The following is a 21,979-nucleotide window of genomic DNA, read 5'->3' as shown; positions in this document are numbered from 1 at the left end:
AGGAAGTTTTGCATTAAAATTGTATGATATTTATATCTAGCTGCTCTTTGGAGGCTCGAGTCATATCCATGCTCTATTCCCAGAGTAGCCTTCTTCCAGTTCTTTAAAGCTACAATTTAGCTTTACAGGAAATAATAATCATGCCTACCATACTGTAACTAAAATATTCAGACACATGAATCTTTTTCTTGACTTCCTATAAAAATGTCATTTGTAACTTTATTTTGTTTGTTCTGGTTTGACTATAATATAAACAAGAATTTATTAAAGCATTAGCTCTAAGTTGCTCTCTCTTTCTTGAGACTGCAAGGTCTTACAAAAAATATTATTGAAACTGCAGGGCAAAAACACATATTAACAGAAAAATGAATAATGAGTCTGTTTTCATATGGATTTTTAAAAAAGTACAGCTTGTAGTTGAACTAAATGTACTATTTCTTCCACTGCAGCCAGGAAGCCCTCATAGACTTGACAGCGCCGCCAAAAAATTAATGCTTCAGCTGTTTAAAAGATATCAAAAGCTTGTTTGACAATTGTAATCTCTTCCAGGAATTTCCTTTCCCATTTTCCTTCCCTATAAAAACTGATAACAAGATGCTTATATAGTAGAGCTGGAAAGTCAGAGGTATGTTACAAAGCATTGTTCATTCCTTCCAGCCTCACGAGAAGAGGCACGGCATCTCCACAGCAGGCTAGGAAACGCAGTCACTCCAGTGTGTAAGTAGCATTTGCTTCGAGGATTAACCACTTGCCAAGATAGCACAGATTTAAATGTCTCCTAAGCCGTTTTTGAATTTTTAGGTAACGTGGCATCCAACAGGAGAGCTGTTGGAGATGTCTGGGTAGGAACTCAAAGCAGTGATCAAGGAAAGACAAAAACAAAAGAGAGAAATACACTGCCTGTGCCACCATCAGTTGACACAGCAGAACTTAAAGGCAAGGGAAAACAGCACCAGCCTGGCCTCTCTCAAATTTCTGTCCTCCCTTTTACACGCAACAAGATGTGACAAACTGAAATGAGATGCAGCTTGAACTTTTGTTCTGAAGCGTATCGAAAAGGCATGGACTCAAAGGTCAGAATTGTTCCCTTTTCTGTAACAAATTCCCAGGACAGCTGTTAATACTACTCTGTCTTTTAAGGCTAATCTTTAATAGTGTTCACAGATACGTAATATGAAATATATAGTATTACTGTGGCTGTGGTGAGGAGCAGTTTGTTCTTCTCTAATGATAGCAAGGAGATTCTGTGTTAGGGAGAGTGAGATAATTAAAGACGGTGCCAATAAAAAAGCCACTGTGTTTGCAGAGGGTGCCCTTGTGTTCAGCAAATGCCAATTAGAGAAATGTCACTTTATGTGTACAATGGGTTATTATTGCACAAACACTTGTACAATTATGCCCTGGGTCAGAAGGGCAAGTTACCTTCGCCTCACAGCCATTATTTTAAAGCAAACAACTGTCAGGCACACAAATATCAGGCTTTGCGAAAGGGAAACAGCAAAGTAATGACTGGAAATGCAGTTAAAGAGAAAAAGAGTCAATGTAACAAGCCTTGGCATTGTGGGAGGTAGTTTTCACCGTGTCTGCACTACATGGATTAGAAACATCATCTTTATATAAAGGAGAAGCGAACACTTCCTTCCACCACTTAAATAAAACCAATGTACTGTTATGTTGTTGTGATGCTTGGAAATGGGAAGAGAACATACATTTCTTTCAGGTACTTTCTTTGATACTGAAATGTTTGTAAACGAGTTTGTGTACTTCCTTCTGTTGTGCTACCAACGGTTTGGTATCACCAACATCTTCTGGCATGTCCTGCTCTCAGCTCTTGTGTAGCTCTGACTGATTTCAGTAAATGGAATAAAGGGCAGTTCTGCAAGTGACCTGGTGCAAGACATGGTCTTGGATGTTTATTACCTGCAGCTGTTTGTAGGTCTTTCACTTGGCATTTTATTTTGGGTGTTTTGCCTGAAGCTTCATTAGATTCGAGTCTAAAGAGGCAGAAGGCTCCGGTGGATGCTGTGGCCACCTTGGGTGCGTACGGAATAGCTGTGCTATGTGTGGATTCTTGAGTTTTGCTATAAGGCTGTCAGGTTTATCTTCCTTTCTAATGTGGTTGCCATCTGTGCTTGTGCTGACTTCTCTCTAGGTCATAGGAAAGAACGCATTTCATCAGGGATTGTGCTATCATCAATGGCCTGAACCTTTATGCGTGCTTGACCTCATACCTCTAGGAAGCTCAGACGGCAATGATAGTGCAGACCTTTGTGGCAACACCTTCTGGGGTGCGTGGGCTGCCATTTAGGTTGTCCTGCTTCCATATATGCTGAAGTATTTTCATTGGCATGCTCTTTTCACAGGTTTGAAATCTCTGCAGCTTTGAAGTACCAGCTTTCCCTAAAGAGGAAGCACTGTGCTTGCCCGAGGACCTGCTCGAGAACCCAGCATCTGCTGGGGCAGGATGGGGTCACAGAAGTTAAATGGAGAGCGTTAGTTTGAAAAATTTTATGAGATCACCATCCTTTTAAATTGGTTTACACAGATGGCTGTTGGGTTTGTTGCTTTGTCCTTGCTAAATAGTAACTGTTTATGGAAAAACTAATTGCTTTGCAGAAGGAGGTCCCAAAGCTCATGCTGTTGTTTCCCTTACTAGAGATCTTCATGTTATTATGGGCATACGAAGATTTGGCCTGAAACAGAGATTAATTATGAAACGCACAGTGAATAATTAACTGTTTGACTTGTTCCTAAGCTCTATAGTCACCAGGTTAGAAATGATTTCCCAAACTGCAGGAGATAATAGAAGGTTATTCCTGGTTTCACAACGTCTGTATTGTTGGGGCTTTGTGCTGTGTGTACTCTGACATCAGCTGATACCTACGCAAGTCGGGTCCAGTTTCTCATCCAAACCACTTCCTGGGGTTTTCTCGGGTAATGGCAGTGATTCAGAAGACACCACAGTGCCTCAGAAAGCCGTTTCTTACATGTCGCATCCAGACTGTGTGACCGGGAAGAAATGAGGCTCTTAGGAAAGAGTTTTGATTATAAAAATACCCACTTTTTTTTGTTTGTTCTGCATTCAGATTTAGATGTACATTGCTTGGCTTGTGTCCTACTGACCTGTTCGTAGACTTGTGGTATGTATTGTGGAAGATGTGGGAATATGATGTGCAATATGTGTGAGGCAGGAGCCTGAGCCAGCCTCCAGGCAGAGATGCTGATTTTGCATCCACGATTGTTCCTACCTGGCAAAAAACCCACAAGAAATAGACAGGAGTAAAAATCTTTAAAGGAAATCAAATCTAAATAATGGTACTCTGCACTTTTGCAGGACTGTCTACTTAAGAAGCTGAGAGTGAGTTAAAAACATTGATGAAGCCTCTATTCTGTGAGGTGGGTATGTGCTTTTATTACTTATTTTGAAAAAGCGTAGAACATTCAAAACCATTTGCCTGAGTCCAGGGACACATAGCTATTTAAGAGCCATGAATAGAGTTCATAGCACGTGTTCTGATCCATACTTACAAATAAGGTCTTTTGCCCTCCTCTGGACGGAAGTGATGAGTTTTTGTATTCTGTTAGCATCTGAAGTGGCTTTTTTAATTTTCAATTTCTGACTAATGGCATAAGTGAGTGTCACAGATACTTTTGCTCTGCTGTCCTCCTGCTCTTCTTGTGTGGTGGCCTTAGATCACAGTTAGGGGAGATAACAGTCTGTGATAGGGGAGTCAGTAGCTAAGTCAGACGTGTCCACTGGATCCAGGCCAAACATAATCTGGGGTTTAGAAATGTTCAGTGTGTTTCACTAATTTTTTCTTTTACCATTTTGTCACGGTCAGATGCACCAGCAGTCTTTTAATAAATCACCTTCTGCTTTGAGACTTGCAGCTTAGGTTTGCAGACCCATGAGGGCTGGATAATTTGAGTAAGTCTGAGAAGTGAAAGTGAGTATTTGTAGGTGCAGCAGCTACAGGCGGCAAAACTAGTGAATCATTGAAATTTTGATAGCCTTTGTCATTACAAGATACTGCATGTAAAAACATCAGCTCCGCTTGCCCTCTGCATGAGCAGCTCAGACGTGGACCCTCAGTGCTTCCGTACACCCACCCTTGCTCAAGCAGCCCCGCTCCTGGGAGACTTGTTTTCGACAGTGGCCTGGAAAAACTCTCCTGGGTTCTTGGTTATTTGCTCCTGTTTCCCTTTTGGCTGTGGGAGATAAACTCAGTGAGTGGGCTTCTGCCTCCTGCTTCACACCATCGGGATCCTGGACTTGCTGTGGCAAGGAATAAGTCAGGATTGGAATGTGCCTCTTTAAGGATTTGGGTTTTTCTTTAAACCTGTGTTTGCCTTTCAAAATAATTTTTGGGTAAGGTACTCTGACAGTAAGTACCAGAATAGATATCGATAAAATATGAATTTATGCATGCCAGCATTTATCTCTTTTGTGTCTATTCACAAATACATACCGAAAATTGACTCTAGCTGCATATGGCTCCCAATCTCTTCCCTTCCCTGGCTGAATAAAAGGGAGCAGAGTGCTGGAGGTGGGTGTAGCAGAAAAGTTATAATCAAAATGTTTTACTCTGGGACATCATTGTGGCTCCTCAAGTGCCTCTCAGTTCAGATGAAAATCACATTAAAAATATGACACAGTTTGATGCCAGTCTTAGCTTCACACTCTGAAAAAGGAATGAAAATACTCAGAAGGTGAGTTTACCTATATGTATATTTGCTTTCTGCATGATAGAGGCTGTGCAAAAGCTTTTATTGCTTTAGGAGCTTTTCAGTACAGATTATGGCTATTAATTAAAATCACATATTTGTCAATTGGTACACTTGGTTCAGTTAGAGATGACGGGCCTGCTTGTAGTCTGTTCAGTAAGGCTATAAGAAAGTTGAGATACGTCCACCCTAAGACCTTCCATTTTCTGAATGTAAGCACCATATATTTTGCTCAGTTCTGAAGCATTTTAAATTCAAAATCAATGGTGAGATTTGTAATACGTCATTTGATTCAAATTATGCAAATCCATTGCTGTAGCGTAAAATGCAGTAAGATCTTTGGGGGGGAAACCACCCGCTTCTTCTGCCTTGATGTGCCCAGAGGCGGAAGGTGCAGGTTTCCCATGTTGCTGCAGCACCCACGGTGGGATGGCACAGCTTGCTGCCCTTGCTGCCTGCACTGTACTGCCAGAAAACCTGCACCAGTCGCTTCAACACTTTGATGTGAACAGACTCCTCAGAGTCTCCAAAATGGGAAAGTTATAAGCCAGTATTAGATGTACTTGCCATTAATCAATGCTATTGATTGGCAACGTTATTATAGCATTATCTTGGCTTCTGGGGCCACATGGGTGGGCAGCAAAGTGGTCATCTTCTGTTGCTGATGCTCTAGTCAACTGGTAAGGGAGCTGAAATGGTCATAGCTGGTTGGAAGTTTCTTTGGAGATTCTTTTTTGCCGCTGCCTTTAGAAACCAAACATGAGGCCACAGCTTTCTGTCCCGTTATAGCATTGTTATATTGTAAAATTCAGAGAAGTTAGATCGTTTTAAAGATATCTAAGGGGAAAAACAGAGAGAGAAGCAGCTAAGGAGGAACAGAAGACAAAACTAGTTGGAAGAACATTTAAATGGCAGAAGATTCTGAAATACTTTACCTCTTCTCTAACCTAGGACAGCTTGACAGCTCTTGCACAGTGAGATATCTTATTTCAGAACATTTAAAAAAATGGTTCAGTTTTATTTTACATAAAGATATTTTGATGGTATAAAGGTATTCCAGCTCATCTCAAATGTCTTGTTAAATTATAATTCACTGGGTATCATAACAATACTGTTAAACTGTTAGTATTGAAGTATTTTGTTGTATCACAAGGCCTATTACTTTTGTTAATTTAAACCAGGGACAAAATTTCTATTTTTTATGGAACTTTTCAATTCTATAAAATCAGTATGTTTTTCTTTCAGGAAATCCTTTCAGTATGAAAAGTTTGGATGAGTTACAGTTTTACAATTTTTTTCTGTTCTTGCTATGCAGTTTCAATTTTTAAAATGAGTGAAATGTGCCTTCTTTTATTGTCTATAAACCCTATAAATCCCTAGAAATACATATTTATGACTGCATTGGATTTCAGCGCAGATAGGGCTGACTTTTCATTTCTGTGAGAATGTTTACAATTGAACGGTCTCAGGAATAAAAACACAGCTTTTTTACGCTTATGTTTTACGAATATAGAACTTGCACACACTCTGAGCCGTGAACCAAAAGCTTCAGATTTAGCCAGCAGAGAGGAAGGAATTTGTCTGCTCTACAGCAAGAGGAAGTATTTGCTGTGTTATTGTAGTACATGGCCTTTTGCCATCTTTGATAAAGTATTTAAGGGTTGTGCACCCAAAGTCTGCTGCCCTCTTGACCCATCATCCATCACCAGCTGTAGATGAGGTAGATGAGACGCAGCTCCATAGGAGAGCCATTGTTTCAGCCCCACGCAGCTCCTCCGAGAACGGAAGCTGCAATCAAAGCAGCTCCCTGTGATTTACCTCACCACTCAGCCTCCTGGCGTTTTCTGTTTTACCTGTACCTTTTCTGACCCCGCTCTGGGCTGGCCAAGGTGGACAGACACATGAGGAAGCTGTAGGATTGATCTGCTTTCCACTCAGCTTCACTGGGTGTGAATGAGATGAGCATCTGCAGGTTTTTTTTCTGTATTAAAAAGGAAAAGCAGAGACAATTATCACAGCACTGTGCCTTGGCATTACATTTAAATTTATTTCCCTTTTGACTATTCAACACTGTTGACAGGTGATGCTTAAAACACTGAATTGCCCATCATTTTTCTAGCGCACTCTGAATTGCCCAGTCTTTTTTTTTTCCCTCTCTGAAAGCAGTTCTGGTTACAGAGATGCCAGCATCCCCAGTAGGTATGCCAAGAATGTACAGTTATACTTTATACTGCTAAATTAACAGACAGGAATAGTCACACCAAACCAGATTCAGCTCCCAGATGGGAAAGCGTCTTCTCTAGCCCAAATTTTAATGACTTATTTTACATGAGAAAGTTTCACCAATATAGCATACAGTGTGATTTAAAACAAATGCTGTCATCTCTCTATGTTGATGACAGGTAACTTGCAGAAAACAGTCATGATTTCTTTGTTTTCAGTAACCAACCAAGGGTTAGAAATGTCTGGATATTTAGGTAGGTTAACTCTTCTCTTAGTATCTTAAACTACTTAAATTTAAAAATACTATTTTTAGTTAAGCACTGGTTTGAAGTGAAAACCAGGGTCTGATTCTTTTTCAGTTTTTTATTTATGCAGTTCTCTTAGCTTTATGAATTTAGTTGTAATTTACATTCCTGTAAGTGGCAGGGGAATGAGTCCTAGGTGGCATAACAACAATATCAGAAGAGCTAACTTCAGTTGTTGCAGGATGTGGTGCTGATAGTGTGAAATATTCTCAGATGGACATTTCTGTCTCCTGACCAAGAAGGGTCTGTTCATGAGATGATGAAATCTTCTTTAACAATTTGTTTGTGTCAGCTGGAATACCATGGCAGATTTTGGCCCCCTGCAAATTTTGTCAATGACTGTGTTATGACGAAATGAGGCAGAAGTTTTATGATTCGTTTCAAAGAAGGGTCTTCCACTTTTTATGCACACTTTACCTAAGAGGTGCTAAAGTCCATAGCCTGACTACTCCTTGGAACCGCTTTAGGTTCCTGCCATGAAGTTGAGTGAGATAATGCAAGTGCTAGAAGAAAAAAAGAGGCAAAAGGTGCATACACATGCATTTGGATAGAAATACACAATTCTCTGTGATTGTACCAGACACTGTAAATACTGTATCTCCCAGTCATTGCAGGTGCTCAGACACTGGGAAGATACTTTAGATGGGATTACTTTGTTCGTTCTCCAGTTCACAGTATTTCTAGTTTTCAGGGCACTGTACTACTCTATTCCTGTTTATAAATCTTTTAAGTGTGCACATTAAAAAAGTAATTAAATTGTCATCATAATTTATTGTATGTCTGAAGTCAATCACCTAATTAAACGGAAAGAGCAGAGAGGTAGTAGGTTCATAAGCATTTATTAAGTACTACAGTATTAATTATGCAGGACTTTTGAACCAAGCAAAAGAGGAAAGAGTGGAAACACCAATCTAAAAAGGCTTTCCATTGCTGCCCTTCTCAATTTAATAATATGAGACACCCCCCACCCCCAGTTGGCAGGAGAACACTAATGCTTTCTTTTTGTTAATTTTTAATGAAATTATGATGGAGGTATTTTATGACAATCACTTGCAGCATTTTCCTGTAATATTTTTGAAAGAATAATATGTCCCCATGCAGGGGCCTATAAATACGTGAGTAGAATTGGAAGATACATTTAGAGTTATGGTTTGAGGTGGACAGTGCAGAAACAGACTCTTGGTCATCACCACTCAGCGTCTCACTTGGGGAGTGGAGCCTGTGCGAGTCCCAGAAGAAGAGCTCAGGGGGCAGTGGAGGTAGGGGCTAAGCCCGGAAGAGGAGGCTCTGGGTGACACTGGAAGAGCGGTGGGGATGGTTCGGGACACCACGGTCAGGAGAAGGTTTGCTCCCACCTCTAGCTGTAAACCCATGTTGCTTGGCTGAAAGCAGAGGGTACGAGCTGCTGGCTCACCCCACAAGAACCAGGGTCAGGAGGGGGCTCTGGAAGGCTCTGGGTTGGAGCCAAGAAATGGAAGTGCATTGTATTAATGAGCTTGGGAAACAGGGATATCTTTATCATATCTGGTTTGTATTTTGCTGCATCAGATGAACTGCTTCAACACAAGAAGGTGATGAGGATGGAGTAGAAGCCTTAGGTTTAGAATTTCTTCTTTTTTCCTAGTTTGTTAAAAAAATTAAAATCACTGATAACACATTCAAATAGGCTTACCTGCATTTCGTATTGTTTCCGGCATTTTCTTTTAAGCCTCAGTGGCCTTTACACATTAATGTTAGACATTCAAACTTCTCTTTCAGATAGCAGAGGGGTCTGACCCTGCAGACTGGGCCTCGAGCCCTGGCTGTGCTGAAGTAGCCTGTGGGGCTTTAGGGGAGAGTGTGAGTGAACAGGCATACAGGCCATACAGGCAGCTGCCGGGAGCATTTCAGAGGTCTTTGATCTTTTACTGATCCATCAGCCTGCAGTGAACAGAGCCTTGCTGGTCCTTGGGGATACAGATGCGGCCAGTAGGCAAATAACTGTAATAAGCCAGGATGAAGACCTCAGTATTTTGGACAGAATTTAGTTTATACTTGAAACTCCAATGGATGTTGATGCTCAGGACTAGACCAAAATCCTGGGAAAGGAACATCTTTGCTTTTTTCCTACAAAAACTTGTAGCAACAAAAGCCTCTCTCCAGTTCACCAGAGGTGAGGCCTTTAAAAGATCTTTAGATCAGAGGTCTTCAAAAAAAAAGATGGCCAAAACCCTTCCATATAAATGGACAGGAAGGTGTTAGAGACTTACTTGTACTGTCATTATCAAATTGATGTAGCATATTTGGAACCTAACATCACAGGCATCAGTTTATCTTACAGTATATTAAATAGGAATTCATTCACAACGTAAGGGCAGCATCTAAAAGTTGGATCTGACTTATCTGAAAACTGGAGAACCAGTTCAATAGCTCTTTTTTTGGATGAAATTGATATTGTGTGATTGGAATATCAATCCCTGCTGAAGGCCATTTCTTTTCACAGTCTTTAATAGGCTGCACTGAATTGACAGTAAAAACAACGAAAAAGAAAAGCTAGAATGAACAATCAAGAAAATTCACTGTGTATAGGTTTTTCTTTTATATAGAAAGCATTGAATCTATTTGGCCATAAGCACTGCAGTATTCTGTACCATCCTCTTGTGTTCAAGGATGCAGAGGATGGTATACTGAAGCCTGATCCAGCAGTTTAGATTGCAACACCACATCTCCTTCTCCTGCGCACCCGCTGAGACACGTGTTTTCGTGCCTTGCTGGAAGAAGACCTGCAGTTACCACTCTTAATCTGTTTATTATTGTAATTACTGATTCAAAAAGATATAATTGGGACTCCTTTTACAACAAAGACAATGTTTTACCTTATATGGAGCAAATCAAATTATTGACAGCTCTTCACCCCAGAACTCATAATAACACTATAATGAGTACAGTCATTATGCTTCAGATTAGCACTGCAGCAGCGTTATATAAGGGATCTAACTTGACAGGTGTCTGAGGAAAAGAATTATGTATATATATATAAAAAATATATATATATATATATATATGTATATATAAAAAAGGTACTGGCCTAACCAAGGTCTCAGGTGACATAATGCAAGTTGGGTTATATAATTCATTTTATGGTCAATAAGCCTGTCTTCTGAGCTGCATATTGGAAAACTTAACGCTTGTCTGTTTGTATCAGACTTTACAGCTCTCTCTTTAATATAGAAATTGCTCGTGCCATGCTATTGTTAAGTGTGTTTTCAGGTTCTCATGCTGGCAATAGGCAGAGGAAGTCTCGGCAGTGGTGTCCTCTCTTTGTTGAAGCAGTGAAAACCGAGAAAGCCCAAACCTTCCTCGTACTGATTCTGAAAACAAGTTAAATGAGTATTATATTGCAACTATTTGAGGCAACTGTGGAGTGAGCTGTTCAGATACTCTCTGCCCATTTTTTAGTCAAAACAGATAAAAGAAGTCTGCTCTTCGCGTGTGAGAGCCCCTTCTTTAACACTTTCTTTAGGCATATATTTTCATTGGAAAAATGTACTAGTTTTATGTTACAGGCAAATAATTGATTTAAAGTCTCAGATTCTATTTCAGCTCATGTGCATACATATATTCATACAACGATGTACCAAATGGATATTGTATTTTAAATCCATGACTGGAAATATTTGTGAATCCTCAGGCATTGAAACTGGTGCAGGTGTTCTCTTGTGGATGGAGAGCTTGACCACCTGAGTCTGTCTTTATGGGTTGCTCGGAAATCACTCAGGGGGGTCTGTGTTAGGCACTGGCAGAGTTAGGACAAGTGGGTGTTTGGTAGCGCATGCCTTGCACGCACGGTGTGTGACTCCAGACAGCTGAGCCACAGACTGTCTCTGTGAGTGTGAGCAGGCCACCAGCTTCTCCTCTGCTCCTGGACCTCCTCTGTTGGGAGCACAGGGGTGTCACAGTCATTAGTATGTATCAGGTGAAGGATGTTTTTTGAAAATCAAAGTATATTGTGACCTTGCCATGACTGGAGCCTGACTAGGCATATCAGAAGCCGCTTTTAAGTTCCTGATACTGGAACTCAGTGTAACCTTGACAACCTTCAGACACTCCGTGTAAATGCTCAGGTAGTCTTGGTGATGATGTGGCTTCACTCCTAGCAATAACTAATGGAGGTGACATACGTTTAAATAAGGAGGTAACATTCCTTGTTCAAGTTCGGACAGAAGTTCCCTGGAATTACAGAGCACATCCTGAAGAACAGCAGTATTAAATTCCAGCTATCATCTCATTAATATGCATATTGATCTTGTATGTGTAATTTTCTCAAGGTGTTTCTTGGGAGAACAATATTAAATTTGAAAGAACAAATGCCACTATAAAGCAGGGAGATGTGTGATGACATATTTGTAACTTCAAGCCTTTTTATTATAAAATAAATTCCTAACTAGACTTGGTGCAAACATTTCAAATCCTCTAGCCCACAAAATCAAGAGCCAAAAGGCAATGTCGATTCATAGGACTCTTCAGGAAGATGGAAAAACCCGAAATCAAGATGGAGGAGTATTTGAGACAAGAAATTTAGGTACGCTGAGTCTGGAGAAAGTATAAATCAGAGCTTTAACTGTGCATATGTAAAAAGGCTGGAAAGAGCAGGGCAAGGTATTTTCAGATGTTATTGAAGAGAAAATGGGGAAAATACTGTGGTTAAGCTGCAGCAGGGAATACTTTGCTAGACTGTTCAATATTGGAAAGGGGTTACTGCTACGCACATTTAGGTCAGTGGAGCAAACTGCCATGGGAGGGTGTGGAGTCAGTCATGGCTAGACTAGGTAAGCGTCTATTATAGATGATCTAGGATGACCCATTTAGAGGTGGCTTCCAACAAAGTGCTTCTGTGATTTTCTCTTCAGGTACAGCTCATGTCCGATTGACTTGTTCTTCCAGTTAGTATGAATTATTACAGCCCTATTGACAAAAAAAGACCTCTGTACTAAGAACAGCATGTAAGCTAGAAATATTACCAAGTCCGTTTGTGTTTATGAATAATCTCTTGAAATCTGTGTTAAAATTAAAATATATTTAGACTATTCTTAAAACATTTAACTTTGTTTCTTAGATTAAAACTTTTTTTTTTTTTCCACAGAAATGTATCCATATTTTAAAGATGGGGAATGTATAAAGTTTTAGAGAATAATATTACACAGGAGGTGCGATATACTCTGTCCCCATGCCCACATGAACTACATCTCTCTTACAAATGTTCATTGTAGTGCTAGTTCCCAGGAAAAGAATTAGAGGACCTACAGATCAGTAAGCCAATGCATGTGTGTGTACCTGCATATGTTCATACCTTTAGGTAATAGTATGATAGCCTTAATAGTTACTGTAGTCAGTGGAATTTTTAATTGATCCTAGGGCACAGAAGACTTGTTTTCTCTATTCCACATGATGATTTCTTTCATGACACTATATTGTTCAAAAGCAGATTCTATTGTTAAGTAATTAAAATCAGTGCATGGGGAAAGGTTCACTTTTATCAACAGAAGAAGCATAATGTATAGCTAACCACCCTTATCAGGGAAAATAATTTCTCTTTGGGCTCAATCCAAGTTCCACTGTCTTTTACGATACTTGGATCAAGTTCCATTGACTTTTACGATACTTGGATCAGGCTTTCTAATCATGATGCTGTGATGATGTGCAAACCCACTGGGGACTTTATTGCTCATTGCCAGGACTAGCTGTAATGAAACGATATGAAAGCACTGGAACATAGGTGCCAAAACTAGATCTGCAGTTCAAGTTAAGGATTTCTTTCACTTGTCAGAAAGAAAAGGAGTAGTCCCAACAAAGGTAATTCTGACTCCATTTACTTATCTTCTTTAAATCCCATCTGAAGCTACTATAGGATTGGTGTATTAGTAAGAAATCCTTAGAGAAGTGGTGAGACTTGCTTTACATATCCTAAGGGCATACTAGGTATAGTGAGCCTGCCTGGAGCCTTTTCCTGGGGTCTCCTAATTCTGCTCATCTCTTGTGAAGGAGTCCTGACAGAAAAATAGCTTGTTTTCTTTGAGTGCTTGCTCTTTTATCATTTAAGTAGTTTCTGGTGGTCACAAAGGTTCTGGAACAGTATGATAACGGTTTGGGAAATAATTGTCTGAATTTTAATATATCTGTTGTAACTTCCTGAATGAGAATTGGTGGTATTCGTCTCTGGAAACACTCAAGTGGGAACGTGAATAACTCTTTGGAGATGTAGAATTCAGTAGGGGTCTCTTTTGTCCTTTTTTTTTTTCCTCTAACTTAACACCTTCTTAGTCTTTAATTGTGTCTGACTTTCTGAATGATCACTACTGTCATTGTGCATTTTATTCCTCACAAGAAGCCTTTAGCTTGATTTCTTAGTTTCTTAGCAGTGGCATTGTTTTCCTGGCAGAAACATTTTTGCTTCCTAGCATGTTGACTGTGTTATCTGAAAGTGTTCTGAGCTCCATGCACTTTCTTGGCTCCTTTCCTAGGGCAGTTTTTCCTCAGCTGGACTTTCTACAGTCAGTGTGGCCTCTCAGCATTTTCCTGTTTTCATTAATTTTTGAGCAGAAGCCCTAACATAGAATCAAACCTTGAGGTTTTAAGGGGACAAATCTCGATGAAATTGCCACCTTGCAGTCCTTGGTCTTTTGCTTGCAGCTGCACTAAAGCTCTGCTGAACACAGCAGAGAGAGCAAAGGTAGCTTAAACCCATTTTTTTCATTTGTCTGGTTCCTGGGGCAACCAGGCCTTGAAGATACTCCCTGTTAATAGGAAACGCCCCCAGAAGACCAGGTTTAGCTAATACCTGACAGTCTCTAAGTCAGCCATAAGGTCTCTTTCTTTCATTTAGTGGTAGGAATGGACTTTTGGACACAGACATGAATAAATTCAGTGAAGGCTTTGCTCACCTGCATTGCCATTTGTGTTTCAAAGGTCAATAATTTTCTTCTTTTAAATATATTGCTTTTTAGTGACCTTTCTGGGGATGGTAAACAAAGGTAGTTTAGAGAGGGATCAATTTAGTACACTGTTTCAGAGTCTTTATTTTATTCTGATCTGTTGTTTTGGCTGTCACAGAAGGCTATCAGGGTAGCACTTTGCCCACAGCAACATTCATGAGTCCTGAAAATTCAGGATAAAACCTGTGTATCTGCCTTAAAGTAATGAGTCTTCTGTCAAGTACTGCATCATGGAGAATTGTTACTTAGAGCTTTTAAGTTTAGTTTCTTCAGCTAGTACTGCAGTGATACGAAAATTGAAACTTTCCATCTTGCCTTTTCTGTAACTTTTCATCTGTGCTGCAAATCTCAGATAGTGGACAGGTGTTGCCTTTGCAAGGGGCCATAAAGGTTGAAGATGACATTGCCCATGGATCATCATTATTTACTGTCTAGAAATTACTACTCCACCACTATACTTGTGGAAAGAGCTGTGGAAGTGCTTTGTTTCTTACACCAGGGAAAGCCATCTGGGTTGGCTTGGGTTGAAGGTCAGTGGAGGGCTCACATTGACTGAGGTAGGAAACGTGAGCTTCCAGCTAGTGAGGAGCAAGTGGGGACAGGAGTACCTTTAGCTTCCACAGCTAGAGGAAGAGGGCTTCTGTCATAGATCTTAGCCACCAGCAGTCTTCCTTTAAATGAGACATGCTGGGGTAGATTGGATAGCCACAGGCTTTTGTACTGTGTTGTTCCTACATGATGTTGTGGAGAGCTGGTTGAAATTCATATGCAAAACTATACTAGAACCTGACTTGTAACTGTACTTGTCCTCCAAAACCTATCCTTTTATCGGAGATTATTCTCCAGGCTGTTGATTACATTTTTCAGAGCTGCAGTGTTCTTGGTGATGGTTGCATCAGGTCCATCAGTTGTCATTTCCAGGTCCTCAATTTTCTTTTCAACCTCCTGCTGTTTCAGTCCCAAAACTTCAATCTTCCTGTCCATGGAAACCATAGTAGTCTGGATTAGGTCCAACCTTCCAGAAATGTGTACTGCATGTCTTGTAAAGAAATTAGAGAATCTTGAGTGGCCAAGAACCACAGCTCTAGATGTTGCTAAACCAAAGGTAGGTAAGCGGGTGAGCCCTTTTAACAGGCTGAAAACCATGTATGAATATGCTGCCAGATACCTCACTGATCTTAATTTCCTCAAGGGTGTGTTAAAGTCACCTCCCGTTCTCTTATGAAAATAATAGACATCGGTGTTAAAATATTAAATCACTTGGGTGATTGTGACCAGTAGGTCATAATATACAGCATACCTGGGAAATTTCTTTTCACACAGCTCCTGAAAGCAGATCTACAAATTTCTTTTAAAATACATCTCAAATCAGTTGTGATTTTCATGATCACTTAGTGAATTTGTTTGTTTTCCTAAAGCTGCCCACCTAGTCCCAGGCACTTGTTTTGGCATGATTTTTCCCATGTCACTGTACATTGTGGTCCTCCCTTCTCCACCCAGGGAGAAGGCTCTGCCTGCAGAAAGCACCAGCACCAAGCTCACTGTCTGCTTCCCTCTTCCCACAGCTCTGGGGAAGAGTGCTCAGCCTGGGGTGAGCCTCTGCCTGCTGTGGGCAGGGCTAGGTGGGTGAGATTTCTCCTCCAAAACGGTGGTGGAGCAGCAGCTGGGGTCAGCTGTAGGCATGCTGGAGACTTCCTTTACATGTGGAAATACCATAACCTTTCCCATCAGGGCATGTGTGGTGAGTCATTTTCTCTCTGCGTTTCTGCAGAAGTGGCTGAGATGGTAAGACTCCAGTTAGTGGCAGAAGCCAGTATTGAAGTCTTTATGAAGGGCTTCTCACTCCAGTCAAAGGAATAACATGCCTATTTTACAGATTTTTGTTGTCATAGCTGTCTTGACCAAAGGCATAAAGAGGCTTGATCCTTTGACTTGATCCCTGACTGGCACGATATGCTTAGGACAAACCTTTACTTCACTTGCTGGATGAGGAATGAAGGACCTCAGGAAAAAAGCTGTGCCAGCAAATAACATGATTTTGCTGGTATGAGTGAAGGCTGTGATGGGAACACACTGTCAGTACAGTTTGCTAGGACAGCTGCACCGGCAGAGTTATCCTATTCTGGATACAGCCTTGTCTTCTGTTCCAGTTTGTCATGCATGATTTATCTTTCTGTCACCTCTTCAGGTGCCTAGGTACCTCTCAGCGTAAAAAGAAATTAAAACACAATACGGATGAGTCTGCTCTGTATTGGAGTCTTGACCTTTAATATATCAGGTTTTCATACTGCAACTTTTCCAGCAAATAGGCTGTCCTACAAGAATTGAGGTTGCTTTAGTGATCTGCAGAGGTCCCACCTCAGCCATGCTTCAGTTTTATTTGTTTCCACCTACAAACTCTCAAGCTGCCTGAAATGCCTGTGAGAGGAGGTAAAGTTTTCAGATTGCCAGGGAGATCATAACAATGAACTCTAGTGGTCCAATGAGAAAAAAAACCCTATCATCAAAAATCAGAGAAAACAGCCTGGCAACCCATGTCTCAGAAGGATTGCTTAATGTTTTGTCCTGTTTTACCACTTTAATTTTTATCAGACTTTGAGTTTTGGTTTTTTTTTCCCCTTGATGCTCTCATTACATTTTACTTCCTTTATTAAGGAAAGGGCTTGTATCTTGGTCTGTGCTTTTGTGGCAGCATTTCTCCTGAGCAGACTGATATGTCGCTCTGATGGCAAGTTTGCAAGTCAGACTCCTTAGATCAATAAACCATCTTAGTTAGTTGTTGAGTATACCAGATTTGAATTTTAAAAATCCACAGTAGCACTTAAAATATCACAGAGGCCAAAACGTGATGTAAATTTTAAGAGGTATCTGAAGAATTGCTCTGTATTTCGGTCATAAAGCTTTGCCAGCATTACCTTTTGACCAGATCACTGTTTGGTTCGGTTTGTCTCGTTTTTTTCTTTGAAACTATTGAAGGTGTTGGGTTTTTTCTTCCCCAAGAGACAGACAACTGTGTCTTTAAAGAAACAGAACAACTGTGTCAACAGATGGGAGAGAAAATGCTGTGTCTGAAATAGTGCTAGGAATAAACCATGTTAAAAATAGGTAGTCTTGCCACAACTGTTTCTTTGGCCAATGTGGAAATCCTTCTTTTCCATACTAAGTATGTTATCAAAACTATACTAAACCCCTTCTACAAACACTGCCAAATTGGTCTATAAAAATTGTACTAGAACAATAGCTACCCTTTTCCTGCCTAATTCTAATACTCATGCTAGTAAAGGAGAAAGGCTAAGGAAGCTGTGCTGCCACCAGAGAGCTCTTCACAATTCCTGTGACTAACCCCTGGGCAGCAGCAACTAAAACACAGCTCTTGCACTTGTGGATATAGATTTTAATGATGTGACCCCTCTCTCCATCCCCAACAGTACTAGGATAATTAGGACACCAGTGTTGTTTCACTCCTAGGTATGGAGTGAAATAATTTTCCTGTCCCACAAACTATCTAGGGAGAACCCGTGGCAGTTTTGCTAACAAGTTGGGTTTTGTAAAACGAAAACTCTTGCCCTCTCCAAAATAGGAAAGCAAGTTGAACTACACTCAGACATGCTTTTTACTAGCAGAATTACAGCAGCAGTTTAGACATTGTATTTCTGCTTTCCATCTGTTGTCTCACTTATTTTTGCTGTCTGTCTCCTTGCTTTCAATTGTCTCTTCTGTGTCTCAGTTTATCCAATTTTCAGGGCTGACCAGCCATTTCAGCATTATCACTGTCCTAATGGCTGTAAGGAGAGCAGAGAAGCTCTTCGCTAAATGTTTTGTTTTTTTTTTTCCACAATGCCTCTGTGCTTTGTTTGGTCGGTTTTTGTTTCTGCTTGGTTTTCCATGTTGTGTCATCTGGGAAGAGGAGATGTTTGCATAATGTGTATTTTGCTGGAGTTGTTTAATTTCTGCAAGTATTTATATTCTACAGCTCACAGTGCCTTTGGGGCAGGGACTGATTGTAATCTCAAACAGAGAACAAGCCAAGAGGGCAGCCTGGAGGAGCTGGAAAACAGGTAGAGCCTGGCCCTCAGTGCTCCCCTCTCCCTGTCTTCCCCAGCTTTCAGCCAGGGGGACCTGCTTGAGAGGAAGCAGCCTCAGGCACCTGAGCATAATTGAGGGCATCCGTGTGGTGTTTGTAATTGATGCCTGATCTCTGACATGAAATGCAAAGGTAGATAAGGCCTCTTCATCTGCAGAGCAGGGCAGAGGCAGGTGAGTAGTGCAGCCTGCTACTGAGTGTAAATTCCCTGTGACCAGTTACAGCCCCACTTGTTTGCAGTCAAGGAATGCTCCTGGGGATCCGTGCTTGCCTGGAGTTGTCTCTGTTAGATTAATGTAGCAGACTAAAGGAAATTAAAGAGGAAAAGAAAAGGTTTCAGATGTCTTTAGAGGCTGTCCAGTTACTTCAGTGCATCAAGAGCCATGTTTCTTATCAAAGTGGTGTGTTCATTATCCCTACTCTTTCATTCCCATGGGATGGAAATGGAAACAGAGGAGTTCAAATGCCCATTATTTTCCACTCTTCTTCCAGTGATAAGAAAGCTCCCAATTCACTCTGTGAAAAGGCTCAGAGATGCTCATCAGCAGTTCTGGATGATGGGATTTCCTGTGGTAGCTTACCTCATCTTCTCTGTGTTACCTCCTTCCACCTCTGCATTCCCCTGCAATCCATGGGTATGTCTGTCTGTGTCCATTTCAAAGATACTTCCCATGGCTTTTTAAAATTTGTTTTTGCTTAACCAATCTATGGATGAGTTAAAAATACTAGTACTTTACATGCATAAGTGACAGTTTGATTAACAGCTGAATTCTACCTTCTTTTAGCATGATAAGCTCTAAAGGAAATTGAGGACAGTTTTGTGCAACATAGTTTGTGAAAAACCCATATTCAGAAGGATGCACGCTACCTATTCACTTTTGACTTGGGCACATGCTTTGCTGAACTGGTTTTACTGATTAGAGATGGAATTAAGCATATGCTTAAATGACTTGCTTAGCTGTGACTGAGGTTGTGTAATATGTCTGCTGGAGCTTTCCCGTTGAATTCAGTGAGAGCAGGCTCAGGCCGTAGTGGCAGAGAGGTGATGCAGTTGTAATTGGCAGGATATGCCAATTTAAACTTAGTCCCTTTGTATTGTAAAATGAGGTTTTGCTTTCTCATTACTGCGAGTTTCAAATTATGGTTGTGAATTGTGGTCGAGTTGATATGGTTTCATGGGACAAGTATATAAAAATATTTTTGCTTCAGCTATAGGAATATATAGCTGAAAGCTCTCCTGTAGCTGTATTGAGGCTAACTGCTTGCTGTTGCACTGCCTCATTTTTCAGACCGCTTCATTCTTGTGTTGGACACCAAAATCATTAGAAAACATTCACTGGCAGTGTTTAGTAGCATATCTTTAGAATGAAATAAAGAAACCAGACATTTGTGATGCACCACCAATCTATTAGTAATTTGTTTAACTCCACTTCTCCACACATGAAAGAGAATAAAATAGAAGTTATTAAAATAGAAGTGATTTTTAAAAAAATCTTTGTATTTATGACCATTTGGGTTTTTTTCCTTTAACATACCAATTTATTTTCTTTTTCTGAGAGTCAATGGTGATTGCAGAAGGTGAAAAATTGCAAACAAAACTAAGGAGAAATTCAAGTTAGTTGTGGAGCCAAAAGTGTGATTCAGGAGCTGAAAATACCTCTGTGCTTCATGCATCAAACTCAAACACTGTGCTTTGGCAACACCCCCTGGATTAGAAGCGGAGTTTGAGGTCATTCCTCCTCCAGCCTGCCATGTATGGATAGGGCCCACGCTCATGACAAATTACTGACTTACTGAGCACAGACCAAGAGCAGAGTGACATCAGTGCAGACAGATCTTGTCTCACTGAGGAGGACCCAAGCCTCCACTGCTGCCTTTCTCTTGTCTGTCTTTAGACCTGGAGGACCAGTGTGGAGGCACTGGCAAGGAGGACACTTTAAACAGCCCTTTTCTAGATGTGACAATAACAAGGGATAGGGAGGTAGAGCACTTGTCTCCTTGTAAAGAAGTCACACAGCACCCAGCAGAAGTGCTGACAAAGTGTGTGGTCAGAGGTGTCTTGATGGCCCATTCAGATTTTTAAGACAAATTATCAGCTGCCAGTGATGGTGCTTCATTGTGGCTACCAACCTGAAACCACAAGTAGCATATCCTGTGCTGTACAAGCTGTCTTTGCAACCAGGAGCGTAGTGTTAGAGACTTATCTCAGCTTATCTGGTGTAAATCCAGAGTGCCTTGAATGAATTCTGTGCTTTGATGTTAACACCAGTCCCTCTGAGGTCTTAGTTTTATTTTATAGAGAACATTGGCTTAGATTTTGCAGGTAACAACAACCAAAACTCTGTAAACAGACCCAAAGTCTTTAGATCATTTTGCCTGCTGACAGATTTCTGTTGTTTCCAGGCATCACACTTCCCTGCTGGTGTCCTGCATGTCTGACTAGTGGCCAGCTTCTCAGGGGCAAGTTAGCTTTCATGTATTGCTGAGATTGTCCAGTACTGTTGCCGTTGCTCTGCCATGGGATTGAACTCATGATGGCTTTTCTGTGGAGATGGAGACAATTTTGACAGCTCAAGTGATTGTCCTTGGCTTACAGGACACCTGCTGCATTGCAGCCTGCCTGCTTGGCAGCCACGAGTGGCTCTGCCTCAGTTTCTTCACTGTACACCTGGCTGTATTGTTTTTTTCCCAACACACAGGTGTCATATCAGGGTAGTCATTCAAATATGGAAAGAAAATCAAGGCACTCGGTGTAGGAGGTTCCTTGTGGTGATTTTGCTGAAGCCTGTTTGGATTGCATAGAGCATGAGCTTTACCTGAAATGCTGTCTTGGGCTCGGCTGAGACCTGATGTTTTCGCCTTCTCTGCCCGCTCTCGGAGGATCGCCAAGAGGTACTCGCATCTTGCTGCCAGCTGCCTGCACAAACAGCCCTCTTCTCTTGGCAACAGCAGGCTAGGCAAATGGGTTGAGCAATGTGCGTATATGGACACTGTGTCAGTTGTCAGCCTGACCATTGTCTAAAAGCATCAAGACTGGTTAGTGAGGGCACTGATCTCAGCTGGCAGTGTATAAACTGTTATTTGCAATGAGGTTATGGACCTATACTTAGGGGGATGTGCTCTTGCTAATTTAGCTCCCAGCTGAAGTGAAAAAAAAGTAACCCAAAATCATAGTTCCAACAGTGGCAGCAAAGTAAGATCCTGCGCAGAGTGGGCTCTGGGTAAAGAGGAGGTAATGTAAGGAGGATCCAAAGAAGAAATTGTGTACTTGATTTTAATAAAGTGAATCACCTATGTGAAAAGTAATCAAAGTTCATAGGTGAAGTTCCAAAAGTCATTTGGCATGATACATCTTCTAGGTAAATTTTGTTCTGATTGCTAACTTTTTGCAGAGCTTGAGAGACAATAAAACCAGCTCCGTTAGCACACGCATGTTAGTGAATATGCCTATTTTTATTTATATAATATGTATACACACACACGTATGCATATACATGTATGCGTATATACATATCTTTATGTATAGACACACAAGTCTGTATGCATATAAATTCATGCATGTATAAATTTCAATAAATGAAAATTTTACAAAGATTTATTGGTTCAGATCTGCAGCGTGGCGCTAGCATGCAGGATACTAAAATGAAGAAAAACTGTCAATAAACAAAATT

General features: G+C 40.8%; 1 protein-coding gene across 4 annotated transcripts in view; it reads left to right on the top strand.

Annotated features, from left to right (window-relative positions):
- HIVEP2 (human immunodeficiency virus type I enhancer binding protein 2) overlaps positions 1 to 21,979 on the top strand; it is a 123,606-nt gene that overhangs the window by 42,973 nt on the left and 58,654 nt on the right. For 2 of the 4 annotated variants that reach the window (XM_026844449.1, XM_026844451.1), the window contains one exon: positions 3,335 to 3,396. The exons of the other annotated variants lie outside the window; for them this stretch is intronic. The gene's annotated coding sequence lies outside the window, so the exon portion shown is untranslated. The remainder of the gene's footprint in view (positions 1 to 3,334; positions 3,397 to 21,979) is intronic. 4 annotated transcript variants of the gene reach the window in all.

This window comes from Athene cunicularia, assembly GCF_003259725.1.
Source record: "Athene cunicularia isolate RWA chromosome 3 unlocalized genomic scaffold, athCun1 chr3_part1, whole genome shotgun sequence".
Lineage (NCBI taxonomy): Eukaryota > Metazoa > Chordata > Aves > Strigiformes > Strigidae > Athene > Athene cunicularia.
Note: the sequence above shows the minus strand (reverse complement) of the source record. Positions and strands in the feature narration are given on the sequence as shown.